Source organism: Pleurodeles waltl, chromosome 10 (genome assembly GCF_031143425.1).
Source record: "Pleurodeles waltl isolate 20211129_DDA chromosome 10, aPleWal1.hap1.20221129, whole genome shotgun sequence".
Taxonomy (NCBI): Eukaryota; Metazoa; Chordata; class Amphibia; order Caudata; family Salamandridae; genus Pleurodeles; species Pleurodeles waltl.
The window spans coordinates 791918907-791940047 of record NC_090449.1 but is presented as its reverse complement, the minus strand read 5'-3'; positions in this window follow the sequence as shown (position 1 = coordinate 791940047).

Below are 21141 nucleotides of genomic sequence, written 5' to 3'. Positions count from 1 at the left end.
ATGAGTCCACCAAAGACAAGGAAGGAGGTGAGGAAGTTTTTGGGAATGGTGGGATACTGTCGCCAGTGGATTCCCAACTTCTCGTCTCTAGCGAAACCTTTGCTGAAATTGACCCAGAAGGATGCCTTGGATCAGATCGAACTGAAAGGGGATGAGATGGATGCTTTTGTTGAATTAAAGGAGTGCATGTGCAGGGCTCCAGCTTTAGGTATGCCTGATTACACGAAGCCTTTCACATTGTTTTGCCATGAACGTGATGCATGCTCTTTATCTGTCTTGACTCAAGCCCATGGTGGCGTAAACAGACCAGTAGCATATTTTTCAGCTACTTTGGACCCGGTTGCAGCAGCACTCCCAGGGTGTTTGCGCGCCGTAGCAGCAGTTGGTATCAGCCTCACTCAGAGTGAAGGAATAGTGATGGGACACCCAGTAACAGTCATGGTCCCTCACTCAGTTGAGATACTTTTGACCCGCTCCCGAACGCAGCACATGACTGGAGCAAGACTCACAAGGTATGAAACGACTATTCTGGGCTCACCGAATGTGCAGCTGAAAAGGTGCACCACGTTGAACCCAGCTACCTTGCTTCCTGGAGAACATGCTGAAATTGAGAACGCTGAAGACGTCGAGCATGACTGCCTTCAGGTGACTGAATTTTGCACAAAACCCCGACCGGACATCAAGGATACAAAACTTGATGAAAATGACCAAATTCTTTTTGTTGATGGTTCATGTCTAAGAGATGGGGTGGGAATTTTGAAAGCAGGATATGCTGTGTGTACTGTAACAGGGGTCTTGGAAGCGGGATGGCTCCAAGGAGTCTATTCTGCACAAGTAGCAGAACTTGTAGCCCTTACTAGAGCATGTCAACTGTCTGCATTGATGAAAGTAACAATTTACACTGATAGTCAATATGGGTTTGGGATTGTGCATGACTTTGGACAACTATGGTCACAGAGAGGTTTCCTGACTTCTTCAGGATCCCCAGTGAAAAATGGGGAGAGAATAAGGGAGTTGTTACATGCCATTCAAGTGCCAGCTGAAGTTGCAGTGGTAAAGTGCAGTGCTCACACGAAAGGACAGGACTATGTGTCTCTGGGAAACGCCTATGCAGATCAAGTCGCAAGATTTTGTGCTTTGAACTGTATATTGTTAAGGGATGATTGGAATACGATAAGTGAACCAGAACTCGAACCAGCTGAAGCATTTGCCTTGAAGGTCGTAGATACAATAGAAGAACTAAAAGCACTACAAAGTAATGTCAGGGAGGATGAAAGAGATTCCTGGATTAAATCACAATGTATAAAGAGACAAGACGAGCTATGGGTTTCACATGAGGGAAAATTTGTTTTGCCAAATAGTCTCTTATCACAGCTTGCGCGGTTCTATCATGGGCAAGCTCACCTAGGGAGAGATGCCATGATAAGATTGTTCAAAACTGATTGGTTTAACCCCAGATTTCGTCAAGCTGCAGAAGCAGTTTGCCATCGATGTGTCACTTGCCAACAGATGAACCCAGGAAAGGGGACGGTTGTGAACGCGAGTCACATAGGTAGGGCAAGCGGTCCTTTTAGCCGTATGCAGATGGACTTCATTGAGATGCCTGTGCATGGAGGTTTAAGATATGTGTTGGTGGTTGTGTGTATTTTTAGTCATTGGATTGAGGCATACCCCACACGTAGAAACGACAGCCTTACAGTTGCCAAGCTATTGTTGAGGGAGTTGATACCACGTTTCGGATTCCCGATCTCTTTAGAATCAGATAGGGGAAGTCACTTCAATAACGAGGTGATGAAGTTACTTTGCGAAGCACTGAACATTGAGCAAAAGCTGCACTGTAGCTATCGCCCTGAGGCATCAGGACTGGTGGAGCAGATGAATGGTACGCTGAAATCGAGAATGGCAAAAATATGTGCATCAACAAATTTGAAATGGCCTGACGCATTGCCCTTAGTGCTAATGTCAATGAGAAACACTCCGGATAGAAAAACTGGATTGTCTCCACACTAAATTCTCATGGGCAGGGCTATGAGACTTCCTGCAGTTCCCGCAAACATGCTTTTGAATATTACAGATGATATGGTGTTAGACTACTGCAAGGGTCTGGCTGACGTGGTTCGCTCTTTCTCTCACCAGGTGGAAGCAACCACCTTGCCACCGATCCAAGGTCCAGGACACGCACTGAAAGCAGGTGACTGGGTCGTGATAAAGAAGCACGTGAGGAAGTCGTGTCTGGAACCCCGTTGGAAAGGCCCTTTCCAAGTGATCCTGACGACAACTACCGCTGTGAAGTGCGTGGGGGTTCCCAACTGGATTCACGCCAGTCATACAAAGAAGGTGTTGTGTCCCACAGATGAGGAAGTTGAAGCGCTGAAATTACCAGTGCCTGATAAAACAGTGCCGAGTGTTGAGACAGAACAAAAGCGAACTGAAAGCGAACAAGCAACAGCAGGAGAAAAGGAGATATTATTGGAGAACGAAGAGTCCGACTCACTTGGGGAAGACCAAGGAGAAAGTTCAGACAGCGACGAAGAAGCTGCAGGTGACAAAGAGCCTGAAGCAGCTGAGGGTAGCAAAAAGCCTGAAGCAGCTGAAGGTGACAAGGAACCTGAAGCAGCTGAAAGTGATACAGAGCCTGAAGAAAGTAACGGTGACGAAGGGCTCGAAGAGAGTGAGAAAGCAGGAGAGCCTGAGCAGAAGGGGGCTTTCCCGGAAACAGACGATACAGAAAAAGAAAAGGAAACCGTGACTGATTCCTCTGAAGGTGGGGACAAAGAAGAGCAAAACGAAAAAGCTCAAAACTCTACAGAAAAGATCGCAGGTCCATCAAACGGACACGGTGCAAAAAGAAGACTAAGTATCTCACCAATAAAAGAAAAGGGCAAAGAAGGTTTGAACGAGGGAGGAAGGCCAAAAGTGAAAGAGAAAAGAAAGGAAGTGACTGTCGTGGAACAATCGTCAAGTGAAGAAAAAGACTTGGCGAAGGAGGAGAGTGCCAGCGAAGCAGAATCGTAGAGAGAAGCAAAATTGAAAAGGAAAAGGATACCAAACAGGAGGTATTCCGGTCCTGAATGGGCATATGCAGTAAACGATGATTGGACTGATGAGTTTGTATCTCTAAGCATCGAGAACGAAGAAGAAGAAGAAATACCAATAGAAAAGAAAAGTTTCATAGACTCTGTTGATTGAAACGGTAGTAAATGGTATTGCTTGCTGCAATCTAACGTGAGACAAACAACCAGCTGAGACATTGTTAAACCGAATTGAGACAAATGCTGCTAACCGATAAGTGACTGGCCTTTTGAAGAAGACGGTGTGAACATTGTGCTCGTTCAGCTTTGTAACTGAATTGCTAAGTAGTTTCATTTATACGTGCTTCTAGCTCTCTGATTCTATACAGATCATGCCTGGGTACGCTATGCAAAACAATAGAAAGAAGTATTGTAAATACGTCTGTATAGGCTTGGTACTAACATGTGTACTAATAATAATGGCAATTGTATTTGGAATGCATGGGAAGGGTGAGAAGGAAATTATTGCTGCTTCTACTATTGTTCCTGTTACTGTCACTGAACTAACACCATTGAAAAGACTAGCAATGGAGGAGAGGCTCTTGCATGATAAGAAAGAGCTTTCGTATAACGTTTTCTATCGCTTACTAACAGAGTATGTTGAGACTATGGATGCGAAAGATTGTTATGTGTGTACCCAGATACCGACATCAGTAAAGGAAGGGGTGATTTATCACCACATGCCTCTTACATATGGGATTACATGTAGTATAGTAATGTCTAGGTTTTATGGTCAAGCTAACATACAGTATTTTTTCTCAAATTATGATGTTACCTTTGCTTATGTTCCTATAATAGCACAGCTAAGCGAGACTGCAAAATATTGGGATTACAAAATTATGAGGGACTTTTTCGAGGCAATGCAACCTTTTGAAACGGCTCATGCTCATAGGGAGAACCTTACTTGCTCCGTCTCTGCTGTAGAAATAAGCTTTTTAGATCGCACAGATGATAGAAGGGCTCAAATGAAGGCGAAATTAGAAAAAGAACTACATAAGAGGACTTCAGTAGATAACTATGACTTTGCTGCTATAAAGACACAAGGGAAAATTGCTTTAGATGCTTGGCATGTAGGGAAATTTTGTATATATAGAGGTGAATCTTACTATGACAACATTTTTGTAGGAGCGAGTGAATGCAAACATACGTTTATCTTTAAGGCCAAATGGACATTCATGATGGACGGACTTGACCCTGTCATTCCAGGGGTGTATTACATTTGTGGGCATAATGCCTATTATCGTCTTCCAAAGGGATGGTGGGGAAGATGTTATTTGGGTATAGTGTTTCCAAAGGTTTATCAGCTGGATGACATATCAATGATTGAAAAGACACCTGGATCCCATCGTAGCCAGAAAAGAGAGACCGCAGCTGCTGTGGTAGGTGATATATTTGGAGCCATGATTCCTTCATTGGGAGTTGTGCTGAATTCCATCAAAATAAGAAAGTTGTCTACTATAGTGGATAACATGCTGACAAAGTTTTCAGGTGCTATAATCCTGATGGATGCTGAACTTGCAGCGGAAAGAGCTATGACTCTTCAAAATAGGCTTGCTTTAGACATTCTTTTAGCAAAGGATGGAGGCGTTTGCAAAATGATTGGTGCACGTCACTGCTGCACCTATATACCTGATAATAGTGTGAAGATTAAAACTATGCTTGCTAATCTAACAAAAGAAAGTGCAGATTTGAAAGAACTGAAAGAACCCGGAGTGTGGGAGAAGGTTGGAAAGGGACTTGCTTCAGTGGGACATTGGATTGGGGGAATTTGGAATGGAATATTATTGAAAATAATAGAAGGAATATTAATAGTGATAATATGTGTATTTGGAATTTGGGGAATAAAAAGGGGAATAATAATGATTATGGAGAGAATTAAAAGAAGAAAGGAGGAGAAAATAATGAAAAGAATGGCAGAAGAATACAAAGCGCAAACTAGGGGAACTAAAAGGAAAAGGGAGCTGACAGAATTTTAATGGGATAAAATTTGTGGGCTAAATTTGTGTGATGACAAGTAGTCATCAGAGGAGGGATTGATGAAGCAGAAAATGAAGGTTTTGATTTATTAACGCATAAACGTAGTGTGAAACAATCATGTGTGATATTAACCGAACTAATAAAGATTGTACGGGGACAAAATGTGCCCTCAGAATAGTTTGCCATCATTTATACGCGTGCTTTATATAACGTGGTGTGGTAGAATTGCACTAATCCGACATAATCATAAACGTGTGCTACGATTTGCTTATTTGAAATGTTTTAGCTTAGCATTACTTTAGCGGAGGCTTTGGCCTAGTTGCCTGGTCTCACGGTTTAGATGTTTGTATTTTTCCACTGTGCTATTAAACGTGTATTTCTGCTTGAAGCTGTATTTTTCCACAGAAACTGTTCACATGCTTATCTTAAAGTTAGTGCCAGCATGGCATATTTTCTCTTTAATTCAAGGTCGACTTTCAGGTGCGGACAATGGAGGCTCTGAGAGTAAGCTAATCGAGAGACAATGTTGCAAATTACGTACCCATCTCCAAGGATAATGTATGCTTAAGTAAAAGCTTGAGAACTGTCGTTTTTGATTGGTCAATTTGAAGCTAACCTATGAACCCACCAATGGAGACCCTACTGGACTTGAACTGTTGTCTATAAAACCCAGGTGCACGAGAGGAAAGCTCTCTCTCTCTATCTTCGGACATCCCGCCATTTTGACTTCGTAGCTACTATGACCCATTTTGCTGCGACGCCATTTTGAGAGACTTTGATGCTTTCTCTAGTCGAGAGAAAGAGACTTTAATGATTCTTGCCCTAGAGACTTTAACCTTGACTTGCCCCTTTGCATGAAGTAGTAGCCTTACCTTGCCGCCGTGAGGCAATTGCCCCATCCACCCCTGCCCCTTTGTCCCGTCCTATGCTGATCGAGAAACGATACCTGTGAGACGAAGAGTTCATTGATTGCTGATCGGAATTGGTAATTATGAAAGGAAATTGTAAAATTGCATTGTGTTTCTTTTAGGTAACCAACTGCTGATTTTGATAAGGACCCTAGCTAGGAGTTTTCTAAATTGATGTTGCCAAATTGTTTTTTTTGCATGAAGTCCCACATGCTGATGCTAATTTGAGGTTAGATGAGGATTCCATATGTCGCACGATGCAATTGGAGATCTTGTTATGCTGACTAAATGTACGCAATTAGCCCATTACAGATTATCGTATTAGTGCTTTGCATTGCCATTATCGAATGCCTCGTGATTCAAATGCTACATAGATTACACTTGTTTCGACGATATGGACAGCTATTAATGTTCATTTATGTTTATCATTTGGTGTTGAGACACATCTATATTGTGCTAGCTTTGTTAATATAGGGAAATAAATTCACTAACTTTGCAATAAACTGGTGTGGTTATTCCTGACTGAAAGGTCAGGGTTCGCCGAAATGTATTCTGGATTAATTGTTAAGTGTGATGTTGTTCAAGGTGTTGCTTATGTTCGTTATTGATTATCGATAAGAGGTGATTGATCGATTAAGAGTACAGAGAGTTCCCACTTAGTCAAAAGATTCATCGACCTACAGAGCGTCCGAACGCAGGTAAATTGTTACCACGTTCCGCTCTATCAGGAGGCATGCTTATGAATCAAGTAGCGCTAACAAGGGCGTCCACACGGGCAAGAAGCCTGTGGTTAGTGTGATAGTATCAAAGACTTCAGACCGAAATCGCCCAACTCCGGGACACAACCATGCAAAAAGTTAGCTATAGCCCCAGCGCATCGCAAGCAGAGTGTGTCGTCCACCTGCCCCATCCGTATACCTATTCAGGCGTCCGGTAACTCTGTGCATGTATTTGAAATTAATTAAATGAAGCCTGTAATTTGGGGAGAGGGCCCTGGATTGAGAACAGCAGTACCATCTCTGTTCCCCACTAATAGAGGTTTCCAAGTGGGAGGACCACGCCGCTTGCGCATTGGGCGTTCGAAGTGATGCAGTTTCCTGCATCCTGATATAAAGACGTGTGATGAGCTTGCACGTGAATGGTTCGTGAGCATCTCCTCCTCAGAAGGAATGTCATTGGGACTGCCAGAAAAGTTCCATGAATGGCTCGTGGGGCTGCCCGCATCTGATTCTAAGTAAACACATCCAGGGAAGTGGAAGCGGGATCATTCAACACTTGCTGCGGGGTAGTGACGCCCCTGTCTGGGTATACATCCAAAAATACATTGGCTGCATCCGTCAGAAGAGGCTGGGAGTGTCCATGTCTGCCGCAGCAGGGATCAAGAAGTGTCCCCCAAGTGTCCCTGCTGGGGCAAACAAATGGTCCACTCGCACCCATTGATAAAGCCTGTCCCACGCCCATACCGTGCAAACTACAATGTCAATCTGAGTCTTGGGACGCCTGGGAGGGAGGTATAAAGTGGCCTGCAGTGGGTAAGTAGTGAAACTGAGTGTGGTGCAGCCACTATTTGGCAAACTGCACTTGCACAGTAGAAGTAAAGATCCATGTCCGGGGCACAGAGCACACCCTGTTCAAAAGGTCAGCACCTCTCACGCCTCTCGGGGTTGACTGCACGCCCATGCGAATGTTATTAGGCGACACCTAAGGTGTCTACAGAAATGTACTGTCAGGGGTATCAGAAAGATGGTAAATTGGTACAGGAATTTGGGGAGGACTACTATTTGGTTACTACAATTCTCACTGTAAGAGAAAGTGGTAGCCTCGACCATGGCAACACTCGGTCCTTGAGCCATGTCATCATCCATCCTTAATTGGCATGCATCATTTGTCCATGTCCCAACTGAGCCAGACCCCCAAGTACTTAATCAGGTCCCCCGTCCACTGCAATGGGATCTCAGACTCGAGGGCCAGTGTGGCATCTAAAAGTAGGAATATCATGGATTTAGACCAGTTGATGGTGATGCCTGCAAGGTCGCTAAAACGAATATGTTCCTGAATAATAGGATCTATGTTGATTTGGGGGTCTTGGACATACAAGGTGACGTCATTTGCATACATAGAAATTATCATCCTCCTCGTGATGAACGCAAGCGCATGGTGGGAATAATGTTGCCCCAGCGGTGCAGCTAAAGGTTTCATCGCACCAGCAAATAGAATGAGCGACGAAGTTGTGCGAGCCTGCAAACCAAGATGGCTGCCTCCCTCTAGCGTTCCCAGATGCTTGCTTAATAGTTGATAATTTCAGATATTTTAGGATAGTATCACCCCATTTTTGTATCTGTATTTGATTACTTTGGCCAGCGCTTCACCAGGATACCTTCGCTGGTGGTTTTCATCATGTTTTCTCTTCATGAGTGCCTGCTGAGCTGCTCACCGGTCTCTCCTTCACATTGCAACCAAAGTTCCTGTCATGAGGGCGGAGCCCTTTCCAAGAAAGGGCAGGGCTGAGGCCTAGACCACTTCCACCACTGGTTTTAGCTGATGCACCTTCTGCTACTGTGGTGATTTTCTTTTTAATCCTTTCCTCATCTTTTACTTTCAGTTTTCTTTACTTTTTGCGGCATTTTACTTACATGGAGGGGGGAAATGTGCATGTCAATATTAATAAATGCAAGCAAGCAACCTATCCTCCTCCAGTCCAATCAAAAATTGTCAATAATAAAGAACCTTCTTTATCCACATTATTGGAAGAATTACAAGCTGTCTGTGCTAATACAGGCAATATTGCCTCAGAAATTAAAAATATTCGCAATATACGTATGTCTGTCTATGAAAGTCTCAGACAATGCAATAAAAATTCAAGATAACCAATCAAAAATTGGAAGCCTTATGCCAATTACTGCTAAGGTTCTTGCAATGAGTAATCTCTTATTGGATTTAGAAAATCATAGTAAGCAATATAATCTGTGCATTTTAAACCTACCAGAAGATGTGGAAGGCAATGACTGAAGTTGTTATCTAGAGAACTTATTACCTAACCGTTTACATCTGAAATTTCCAGAAAAATTAAAAATTGACAAAGTGCATAGGATTCCATCACACCCCAACCTTAGTCACACAAAAACTTTGTCAAATGATCTTTAAGGTACTGCACCATCACCATTTGGTGATGATACGGAAAGCTGCAAGTGACATTCCTTCTCTTATGGTCAATGGAAACAAATTTTTCATTCATCAGGACTTCGCTAAAGGAACAATTAATATTCACAAAGAATTTACAGCACTACGACCAAGACTATGAAGCTCTTGATTTAAATCTGGCCTTTTTGACCCTTTGATTATGAGAATTTGGAAAGATGGTTTCTCCAAATAATTTCAGGGTCTGAAAGACCTTCGTACTTTTTTGAATCAACATTCTCTGCACTCTATGAATACTAATGAGAATACTGCTAAAGTCTATAGTTATTATTATTTCTTTTCTTTTTCATGGCTAGCCTACTGTAAGATATTACTAATTGGGGAATTGTTTCCTCTTACTGTGTGTGTGTGTTTGTGTGTGATTCCATAGTTTTATTATTGTTTTCATATTATTTTTTATATGTTTGTCTTTCTTTTTCTTCCTTTTATTTCTCCAAAGAGCTACTTTTTCCTTTAGTGATTATGTTTTTTCTTCTCTCATTTTTTCTCTATCAATTAAGGGTTTTGGTAACATTAACAGAAATTTAATTGCTTCTTTTAACGTTAAAGGTTTATGACACTGTCAAACTGATGAAAATTTTAAATTATTTGGCATGTCATAATGCTGATATCTGCTTGCTTCAAAAATGATACCATTTTATTGTACATGAATAATTAATGAGTGGTAATATTCTTTCTTCCCCTATCAACAAAAAATGGAGTCACTATTTTTTTCTCTACAAAACTTCTACTCCAGATATTATATAGGCATTCTGATACTGAAAGTTAATAGCTTATAGTTAAAATTAAAATTGACAATTTACATTTAATTAATATTTACGGTCCAACAGCAGACAATCCAATATTTATGTCCCATTTAACCCCTGAGGACTCAAACTAGGAAATGTCTTTTTTATTGTTGAAGGAGATTTTCATCTGATATGTGATCCCCTGATAGACAGAACATCATCAGCTGCATATCATCCTCCCAAAGTGTTTTATGCTCTCAAAACTTTTTTAAACTGCCAAACTTGTAGATATTTAGTGCTTGCATCACCTAACAGATAAAAACTTTACTTTTTTCTAATTCTCATAGTTTTCATTCCCGAATAGATTATTTATTAACCTCTCATAATTGAATCAATTCAATTTCAGATCCTATTATTAGTAATATTGATATTTCTGACCATGCACTCTTTTGTTTAGTTTTGTAACTAGATTATACTCAGAATTCTTAACAAAAATGGCATATGAATGTTAATTTTGCTCTTAATGACAATAATAAGCCAAAAAATGGATCTGCAGCAGAGGTGTAACCATATCTATAACACACATAACAATAAATCATTTAATTCTAAACGTAAAGAATCGACTAAACAAATAGCTAAATATGAACACCTATTTAATACTTCTAATAATCTTACCTACAAAGTACACCTACAAACACTTCACTATGAATTATATTCCTTGTTATGTAAACGGGTTGGCATCCCAATTTCCAATAATAAGGCTACATTTTGATTCAGTGCTAACAGATCTGGAAGGTTTCTGGCAAAGTATTTTTGTTTTAAACAAGATAAAAATCAAATCAATGCTATTCATTGTCCCAGTGGAAAACATATATTAGCTTGTACAGAAATCATTAATGGATTTCTGGAATATTATTCTACCTTAAAGAGAAATACATCTTTAATGGATACTCATAGTATTGATAATCTTTTAGATTCTTGTGGTTTATCTAAAATTTCTCAGTCAGTTCAATATAAACTTGACATGCCAATTTCCTTAGGAGAGGTTACATCAGGCATTATGGTGGTCATTATGACAGGTGACCACCACGCAGGCGATGGCGGTGGTACGTCGCCAGGCCAGCGGTAATGACCATCAAATAATGACCATGGCGGTGATCCCTCCCAGAGACAGCCAATGTACCTCTCCAACCGCCAGTGCAGTACGACCACTGAACACGGCGGTAGCAATCCAGAGGCAGGTGGAAGACAAGGATTTGCCCACCATATTATGGCATAGCACACCACCAGGATTTCCAGGGCTGTAGCAGCGCCACCAAATGTCCAGCGGAAACACATCATATAAAAGGAGACACTCACCTCCAGGGACACAGAGGAGTCCGCGGTCACCATGGAACCAGAACTGGAAGTCTTCCCGATGCTGTACCACGCCATTGCTGTCCTGGAGCACCAACTCCGATGAAGGGGACGACTGTGAATACAGCTCCCTAGCACACAAGGGAGGGAGGGGAAAGTGACACACACACACGTACAACACACACCATTCACACACCACACACCCAGAACCATCTGCAGAGTAAATCTACAGTAACAGGACCAGGGAGCAAAGAAAGCCAGGACACATACCTCTGCTCCAACCACTGTAATCCAGTAGGACGAAGAGCCCAAATCCCAAAAAATACAGAAATGCATATTTACATGCAGGGCCATTGGCAAGTCCAAAGCCTGAAAATGCCCACAGGGCAAAGTCCAAGACCCCCCAACTTGGCTCCTGACAACATCGGGACTCCACTGTTCTGGGGCATCATGTTAGAAATAGGCAGGCACCTCAGGGAGCAGTGGGGTGGGGTTGGCGTTCTTTTTGGGAGGGGGGTCCTTGGGTTTGGGTTTGGGAGGAGGCGGGTCTTCACTCTTATGTTTTGGTGGAGGAGGAGTGGGCTGGGACGAGGGCCGGAGTTCCACTCATGTGCCCCTTAGTGGCAGTTGAAGTCTTAGGTGGTGGAACAGGGCTAGTTTTGCTGCTGGAGGTGTTGGGCGGGGGGGGTGGGACTTTTCTCTTACGGGCAGAACAGGAGGTAGGGAAGAGGTCAAGGCGGGAAAGAAAAAGCTTCTTAGGACCAATAGGGTGGGCTGTGGGAGGAGCTATGGGAGAGGAGGTAGAGGGAGTGGTTGTAGGAGGAGGAGCTGTGCTGGACTTGGGCACAGGTGCATGGACAGTGTGCATGTGTGATGTATGGGTGTTGGGTGTTTGAGTACGAGTGTTTGTGTGTCTTTGGAGGGGGGCAGACAAGGTGGAGGAGGTCAAACAGGACGTGTTGATGGATGTTGTGGTGGTGTCTACAAGTGAGGTGGGTGTGCTGCATGAGGTGGTGATGGTGGCGGTATTGACTGCACATGTGGTGTGTGGGGTGCATGTCTGCGGGTCTGCTTTTGTTCGGACTGTGGGCAAGGCTGTGCAGGTGGCAGGCTCTGGAACTGTTGATGCAGTGCATGCAGGTGTGAGTGCTGATGTGACTGTGAGGGAGGAGGAGGGGGAGACAGTTGAGGCAGTGGATGATGTGTGTGCATCTGTGTGTTGGCTGTGCTTGTGCTGCCTGTGTTTGTCTGTGCAAGTCTTTTCTGTTGTTTTGGGTGCATGCTTGTCAGAATGTGTGCGTGGGATGGGCTTGGGGAGAGGAGACTGGGACTGGGAAGTGGTAGTTGGATGGGGATGGAAGAAACAGAGACACAGGCTGCCATCAGAGAGGAGGCCAGAGACTGAAACAATCTCTGTAGGGCCGCCAAGCCACAATCAATGCCGTCAAGAAAGGCATTGCATTGCTGCATCTGGGATGTCAGCCCCTGGATGACATTAGCTATGCTTGACTGCCCTACAGAAATGGATCTCAGGAGGTCAATAGCCTCCTCACTGAGGGCAGCAGAGCTGGCTGGGATAGGGCCTGAGGTGCGTGCCTGGGACGAATGAGACGCCCACCGTCCTGGGTGAGTGGGTACGGGCAGCTCGGTGGGGGGCTACTGGGAGGGCTGTGCTTGTATGGGGGTGGAGGAAGATCCTGTAGCTGGGATGGTCCTTGAGGGGTCCGCCACCACCAGGGAGCTCCCGTCAGAGGAGGAATCAGAGTCAGTTGTATCAGCTCCTGTCACCGCTGTGGTGCTCTCCTCGCCCTCCATCCCACTGGTCCATGTGGCGTCAGTGGACTCAGCCTCCTGGGTCCTGTGGGCTGCAGCTCCCTCACTCACCGGTGCCCCTGCTCCTTTCCAGATGATGCTAATGAACACATGGACAGGATGACAAAAGGAGAGGGGGGAGAAAGAAAGGGAGTACAGGGTCAATCACAGCACCAACAGCACAGATGGCATACACATCACTATCACTCACTGAGACTAAGAATGGGCAGTATGGACCACACTAGGATACCATTGGCTAGGTACTACAGCAGGTAGGAACCAAATACTGCCATCTGCACACCAAGTGGAACCAACTAAGCCCTGTCTGATATGGCAAGCCAGCTACCTAGCTATCAAAAATATGCATTACACCCAAAATACCTAATGGACCACTCAGCAATGTCTAAACTGGCATATTGGGGAATCCACTGACTAGAACCCTGCACCCAAATCCCATGCCAGGAAACAAATGATGGTTGTCACACACACTCTACTCACCCCCTCGTGGCTGCTGTGATGCCCTCAAGCACCCATCCAGCTCTGGGTAGGCCACTGCCAGTATGCGGGCCATTGAGGGGTAAGGTTCAGACAGGCACCCCTCCCTCATTGAGAGGCCATCCCCAGCTGGGCCTCCGCCGTCTTCCGGGCCCAGCGTCTCAGGTCCTCCCATCTTTTCCTTCTGTCGGTGCTCTGCCGGCTGTGGACCCCCTGGGTCCTCACGTCCTTGCAATGGCATGCCACAACCCCTTCTTCTGATAGGTGCTGACCTGCAGAGGAAACACACACAGAGGGACACCATGAACCTGACAGTCCAGCCTGTCACACATATGGCCTACATACCTCATTTGCCTCTCATCAGGCACACACTTGACCCGTACCTCTGCAATAGCACTGCCACCAGCCATACCCCCCCAAATGACAAACTGCCAGCACACACATCTACATGTGGAGGGCATGGAAGGTACCAGACACATGTCACAGCAGCACACGCAGTGGAGATGTAGTCCTGTGGAAAGTCAGGAATCCAATGAAGTAGTAGGAAGAAAATGGCAGTCAAGTCCGCGGCGGTGAGCACCGTCACCGCCAGTGTTCATCATCATTGGTACCTGTACTCCATAGAGCCCCATGTTAGCCAATGAGGAATTGCACAGCAGTGCAGACCGCCTCCTACCATGATACCTAACGCCGGCGGAGTGAGGTCACTTCCACCTGTCCCTGCATATAGGACATGCAGCTGCCATTTTCTACTGCTAGTACACATGTATCAGTTTAAAAGTGCGTCATTGGTGTTGACTGTACACACCTAGACAATTCCAGTGTCCAACATACAAACATGCTCTGTGTTCCTGTTGTCACTCCCTTCTTACTTTTGGCTCACTTAGGTACCAGCCACTGCTATAGGAGGAAGAGGCAAGAACCCGTGTACGGACCCCTTGTGGACTTGACTACACTGGATGAACGGCACATCATACTCACCTATCGTCTGGACAGGGCCACAATCACAGAACTGTGTGCACAATTGGAGCCTGATCTGCTTCCTGCTATCCGTTGAACCACAGTAACACCCCCTCTTATGCAGATACTATCAGTGCTCCATTTGCTGATAAAAGGCTTTTTCCAGGTGACAGTGGTCTTGGCTGCAGGAATTTCACAGCCAATGTTCTCTATTGTGCTTGCAAGGGTTTTGGCTGCCTTGCTCAAACACATGTGCAGCTATATCGCATTCCCCCAGGTAGATGAATTGCCCACTGTGTAGACTGGATTCTATGCAACGGGACACATACCACATGTGATTGGGGCCATTGATGGCACCCATATTGCCTTAGTCCCCCCCAGGGCCAATGAACAGGTGTACTGGAATAGGAAGAGTTTCCACTCACTCAAGGTCAAGATGGCTTGCCTTGCTGACCAGTACATCTCCCACGTCACTGCCAATTATCCTGGGTCGGTGCATGATGCCTTTGTCCTGAGGAATAGCAGTGTCCCACAGCTGACAGCACAACTACAGAGGCACAGAGTGTGGCTTATAGGTGAGCATGAGTCCTCGCCCAAAGTATGTCAGTGTATGCCTTCCGGAGTCATACCCCATGCCATTGTGCAAGGCTAATGTGTGTCCCTCACTTCTTCCAGGTGACTCCGGCTACCCAAACCTTGACCCTTGTTAGGAATCCGAGAACAGGGGCAGAGAATAGGTACAATGATGACCATGGGCATACAGGAGGATTGTTGAAAGGATCTTCGGTCTCCTGAAGGCCAGATTCAGGTGCCTCCATCTGACAGGTGGGTCCCTATGCTACTCCACTGTGAAGGTCTGCAGCATTGTTGATGTATGCTGTGTGTTCCACAATTTGGCCCTCAGATGCCATGAGCCCTATCTGCAGGAGGAGGGGTGTGACAATGCACCTGTGGCAGCAGTGGACAGTGTGAACAGTGAGGAGGAGGAAGAGGAGAATGATGTGGACAACAGGACACATATAATACAACAGTACTTCCAATGAAACTCAGGTAAGACTGTTGAACTAAACATTTCTCCATTTAAGTGTTGTGCTGTGTGGCTGTGGCATAATGCCAGTCACTACGTTTGCATCCCAACTGACTGTCACCTATGCCTTCCCTTGTTGCAGATGTTGGTGTGGTTACAACAGTGTAATGCTGTGATGTGTACAGACTGCTGAGACACATATGTAGGATGAATCATAATATTACTGGACATTTGCACAGGACCATGCAGTTTAATACAGTTCAATGCATTGTACATTACCTTCAGATAAAGCACTATTACTTAAGTTGTGTCCAAAGGTATTTATTAATTAATCAGGTATACAATGCCAAGTGCAATAGAGTGGGGTAATGGTTGGGAAAAGTCTGGTGTAGTGGGGCAGTCTGTTTGTTGCACAGGTCCAGTGTCCAAGGTGTCATAGGAAGGAGAGCAATGGCATTTCAAAGTGGACATTGTGACACAGTGGAACACAAGGGGGACATTCTGAAGAGGCTCATTTCCTGACGGTGGTCTTGGCAACTCTCTCTGGTGTCTGTCTTGGTTGCAGGGAATGTTTGTGGGGTGGTTCACCTTCTGCAGGGGTAAGGGTTCTGGTGGCCTGTGGGTCCTGTGGCAGGGCTTCCTGTCCACTAGCTGCAGCAGATGTTGATGGCTGCTGGGTGGAGTGGCTAGTAGAAGTGGGCCACTGGTGCGCTCTGTTTTCCTGCATAGTGTTGGCCATGTCACCTAGCACCCCTACAATGGAGGCCAGGTTGGCATTTAGGCCCTGCAACTGCTGCATTACCTCCTGGTAGTATACCCCCTGCAGCTGCTGGTTCTCCTACATGATGTTGAACACATGACCCATCCTGTCCTGGGATTGTTGGGATGCCCCCAGGACATTTGTGAGTGCCTCCTGGGCAGTCGGTTCCCTGGGCCTGTCCTCTCCCTGGCGCTCAGCTGTCCTCCGAGTGTCCCTGGCCCCCCATGCCTGTGTCCCCTGAACAGTGTTCCCAATCCCACTGACACCAGGACCCTCATTGTCTTGCCTGTGTGGTGTGGACTCGGGTCCCTATACAGGTGGGTACACTACTGATTGATGTGTCCTGGGGACAGAGGTCTCGGGGCGTTGGCTGGCTGCTGTGGTGTTAGATTCTGAGGGGGGGCTCTGTGACAAACTGGCTGTGGGATGGGGTAGCTGACTGACCAGTGGTCCCAGATGGGCCAGGGAGTTCATCCAGATGCAGAGCTCCTGAGTTTCTGTCATCACTGGGGGCATCTTCTGGTGGGGGGCTGGGTAGCCGTGGCACCTCCTCGCTGCTGACATTGGCTGGGGCACCTGTGGGGATGTAAGTGATGTATTATGGTACATGTCTGTGACATTCCGCATTTCTAGCTTTCCCAATGTTATTGATGTTGTCCTCCCACCTTTAGTTGTGTATGGTAATGGATTGTGGGATTGTTAGTTCTCTATGCTGTGCATGCATTGGTAGTGGGTGTGCATGCAGAGATGGAAGGGATGTGCACGCAGTGGATATGGCATTCAGGGCTTGGCATTTAGGTTTGGTAATTGGGGTGGTGCATTGTGTGGGATGGAGCAGGGTGATAGGAGTCAGGGTGAGGGGTCGTGGTGGCATGCAGGTATGGGGGTGATAGGTAGTAAATGTTGACTCACCAGTGTCCAGTCCTCCGGCTAGACCAGTGAGTCTCTCAGGATGCAGTATTGCCAAGACTTGCTCCTCCCATGCTGTGAGCTGTGGGTCCACCGCCAGTCCTCCTGATTGTGAGCAGGTGCCTTGCTGCAATAGAACACACCTTCCCCGTAGGTCGTTCCACCTCTTCCTTATGTCGTCCCTTGTGCGTGGATGTTGTCCCACGGCGTTCATCCTGTCCATGATTCTCTGCCATAGCTTCATCTTCCTGGCAATGGAGATCTGCTGTACTCCAAACAGCTGTGGCTCTACCCTGACTATTTCCTCCACCATGACCTGCAACTCCTCATCAGTGAACCGGTGTGCCTTTGTGGGGACATGGGTGTTGTATGGGGTGTGTTGTGCAGAGGGTGATGTGTGAAGTGGTGGGGTGTGTGGTGTGTGGTGCATGAGGGGTGAATGGGTAGTTGTGATATATGTGTGCAGTTCTCTCTGGGATTGGCCTGGCAAAGTGTAGCAGTCTTCTCGTGTTTGCAAAGGATTGTGGATTGGGGGTGATCTGGGGGTGTTTTATAGTGCTGTTAGTGGGTGTGTGTATTTGTGTCAGGTGTGGATTTTTGGTTCTGGACAATGTTGTCTTGTTTTGTTTTAGGGTGGCCATAATCGCCACGGCGGTGTGCATTGTCAATGGTTTACCGCCTTTGAATGTCTGCCGCGGTGTTTCGCAGGTCATTATTTGGAGGGCGTTGTTTTGCTGGCGTAACGGTATGGGTGATAGTATCAACAGTTAATCATGTTCAGTGGGTCTGGCGGATTTGTTGTTGTGGCTGAGGACAGATGTTTGCCTCCGCGGCAGTATGTTGGCGGCAGTCACCTCACCAGTATTCGGAATTTACCGCCAATGCAATAATGAGGGCCTATATCTCTGAAAACACATAAAGCTCCTGGTTCGGATGGTATTCCAGCTGAATTTTATAAAGAGTTTTCTCCTCCACTTTTATCTCATCTACTCCAATTACTTACTCACTTTAGTATTTGGGCGACAACTTTTTGCTTCTTCACTTAGGCCTTGATCGTTGTTCTCCCTAAACCTAACAAAGACATTACCGAAGTTTCAAACTTTCGACCTATATCTTTAATTAAGAATGACTGTAAGCTTTGTGCAAAAATTCTAACTAACAGATTCTTATCTATTCTCAATAATGTTATTCATGTAGACCAATCTCGTTTCATGAAACGCAGATACTATGTTAATGACACTAGAGTGCTATTCCATGTAGTTGAACCTAGTCCATCGTTTTCACTTTCCCCTGGCCTCCTGGCACATGATGCTGAAAAAGGTTTTGATAAAGTCCATTGGCAATATTTATTTCTTACTTTGACAGTATTCAATGATGGTAGATCTTTTATTCGCATGATGTCAGCACTCCATCAGGCCCTTCTGCCAGTCTATTCATTAATGGCTAATTTCCCAGTACTTTTCAACTTTTTAGAGGCATTAGACAAGGATGTCACGTATCACTATTGTTTTTTTACTTGCTATTGAACCACAAATTTCCGCCATTAGGAATTCTAATTAAATCCAAAGTCTTATTATTAACAACATCACCATTAAAACTTAAGCTTATGCAGATGATGTGTTTTGATATTTTAGTAATCCTGATTGACTCCTCTATTCCATCTCTGCTCAATTGAATACAAACATTCTCCCAAGTTTCAGGATACACATTAAATATTAACAAAACAGAATGTTTCCTTTGAATGTTCACTGTACCCCCAGATACGCTTGCCAACAATTATATAATATGGCAAAAAAAACTTAAATAGTTAGGTAATCTCTTCTCTCACTCTGTTAAGCAATCCATTATTTTGAATTGTGACTGCATTCTCAATTACATTAAATATAAATTTCACATTTGGTCTTCCTTACATTTATCTTGGTGGGGGAAAATTGAATCAATCAAATTGGTTATTGCCTCACAATTGTTTTACTTTTTATAGATGCTTCTGAATTATCTCTTCGGCTTTATAAAAATATTGATAAACTAATAGCTACATTTAATGGAAATAACAAAAAAATCTTGTTTAAGCTTTAAAAGATTAAAACTTGCAAAAATTGTTGGGGGTTTTAGCGTACCAAATTTTCTTAGATACCATAAAGTTTTTATTTTAAAACAAGGTTCTTTTTGATTTGTTCATACAGACCTATCAAAATACCCAACATTGCTTCTTGTTGAATAAGAATTTGTTTCACCCTTTTCTTTACCCATACTATTAGCTATTTTCAACTATCCCACCTTACTAACATAATCTGCCATTCTTTAATCAACAAAATTAATTTTGCAAGAATTCTACTCAATTTTTCAATCTCCAACTTCAACTGCCCTGAAACTGTCACTGTGGTATAACCCATCAATAAAGTTACACCGAACCACAAAATTGTGTCAGTAATGAATTAAAGTAGGTACTTTTTATTTAAAATATATTTATCAAGATAACACATTTTTCATTTTTGCTGCATTGCAACAACAATTTGTTTTACCTTCTTCTGGTAGCTATGAACATGAACTTTTTGCATAATTCTAGTCTTAAATCTTTTCCTAAACATTTACCTGTGACAATGTCCTTTGATTTAAAAATGAGCATTCAAATATTGGCTGTATCCCTGCATGCTTTTGCAAAATTCTAAAAAAAATAAAGAATGTCATTTCAGATAATATACATTTTCTTTATACTTTCTGGAACAATGAGCTCGCAATATCTGTTTCCTTAGAAACATGGAGGAAAATGTGGATGATTAATATTTCTGGTTGGCTCCCTGTCACTTTATATCAAACTAACTCATTCATCTTATTTGTTTATGGACTCCTCTTAAATTAAATACCTTTAACCTTTTAGATTCCGTAAATTGTTGCCATTGTAATTTGAATCTTTGAGACCTGTTTTTGTAGGATTGCCCTATTGTTTCACATTTTTGGAAAGAGGTTTAGGATATTTTTAAGAAAATATTCAACATTTCTGATAATCTTTCTTATGAAATGCTCATTTGTAAATCTATTTCATTATCCACAACTGTGTCAGATTTGCATAACAAATTGTTGGATTTTTTTGCTATCATCTGCTGTAAAGTAATTGCCCACAAACTGGAAAAATGCTTCCTATTATCAGCCAATACCTGGTGGTCCTGGGTTATTTTCACTAGACAAGGAGCTAATTTAACTCTTACAGGTGTTGTTCATAATATTTATAATCATAAACAATTTTGGAAACCGATTGATTATTATATTGTATTATATTTATTAAGTATATTACTAATTAAATATAGATGTAGGCATTATAATTGAATATATTTGCAATGTAGTTTAGAAGCTCTACTTTTTAAATTATATTTTAAGTTCTTCCTTTCTCTTTTAGTTGTACTATCTGATGTATTTATCATTATACAGGTATATTCCTCATAACATTCTGTATTTTAATGGTTTTAAACTTTTATGTACCTTTTCGGAGCTTTTTTTGTATGGTATTTTCATCTTAGCATAAAATTTGATAAACCATTTTTAATTTTAAAAAAAGAATGGGTGACAGAGAGTAGCCCTGTCGCATGCAGTGGGAGATCAGTCAAGTGGAGAAGTGTGAAAAAGATGCACACGTTATGTGCAGTGGAATGGTCGGGTACAAAGCCAGATTGGTCTGGAAGGACAAAATTCGGATGAGAAGACGGGAGACAATCAGTTTTGCCAGAATTATGTTGTTGATCATAGAAAGAGGTCTGTACAAGTCACAGTGCAGAGAAGCCTTGTCAGGTTTCAAGATGGTAATAATAAGAGTCTCTTGAAGATAATGTGGTAGATCGCCACATGACAGAGGCTCCTCATACTTGGCCAAGGGGGATGGGGCAATGAAGGGAGTGTATTCTTTATAAAAGGCTGCAATTAGACCATGTAGGTCTGGTGCTTTATT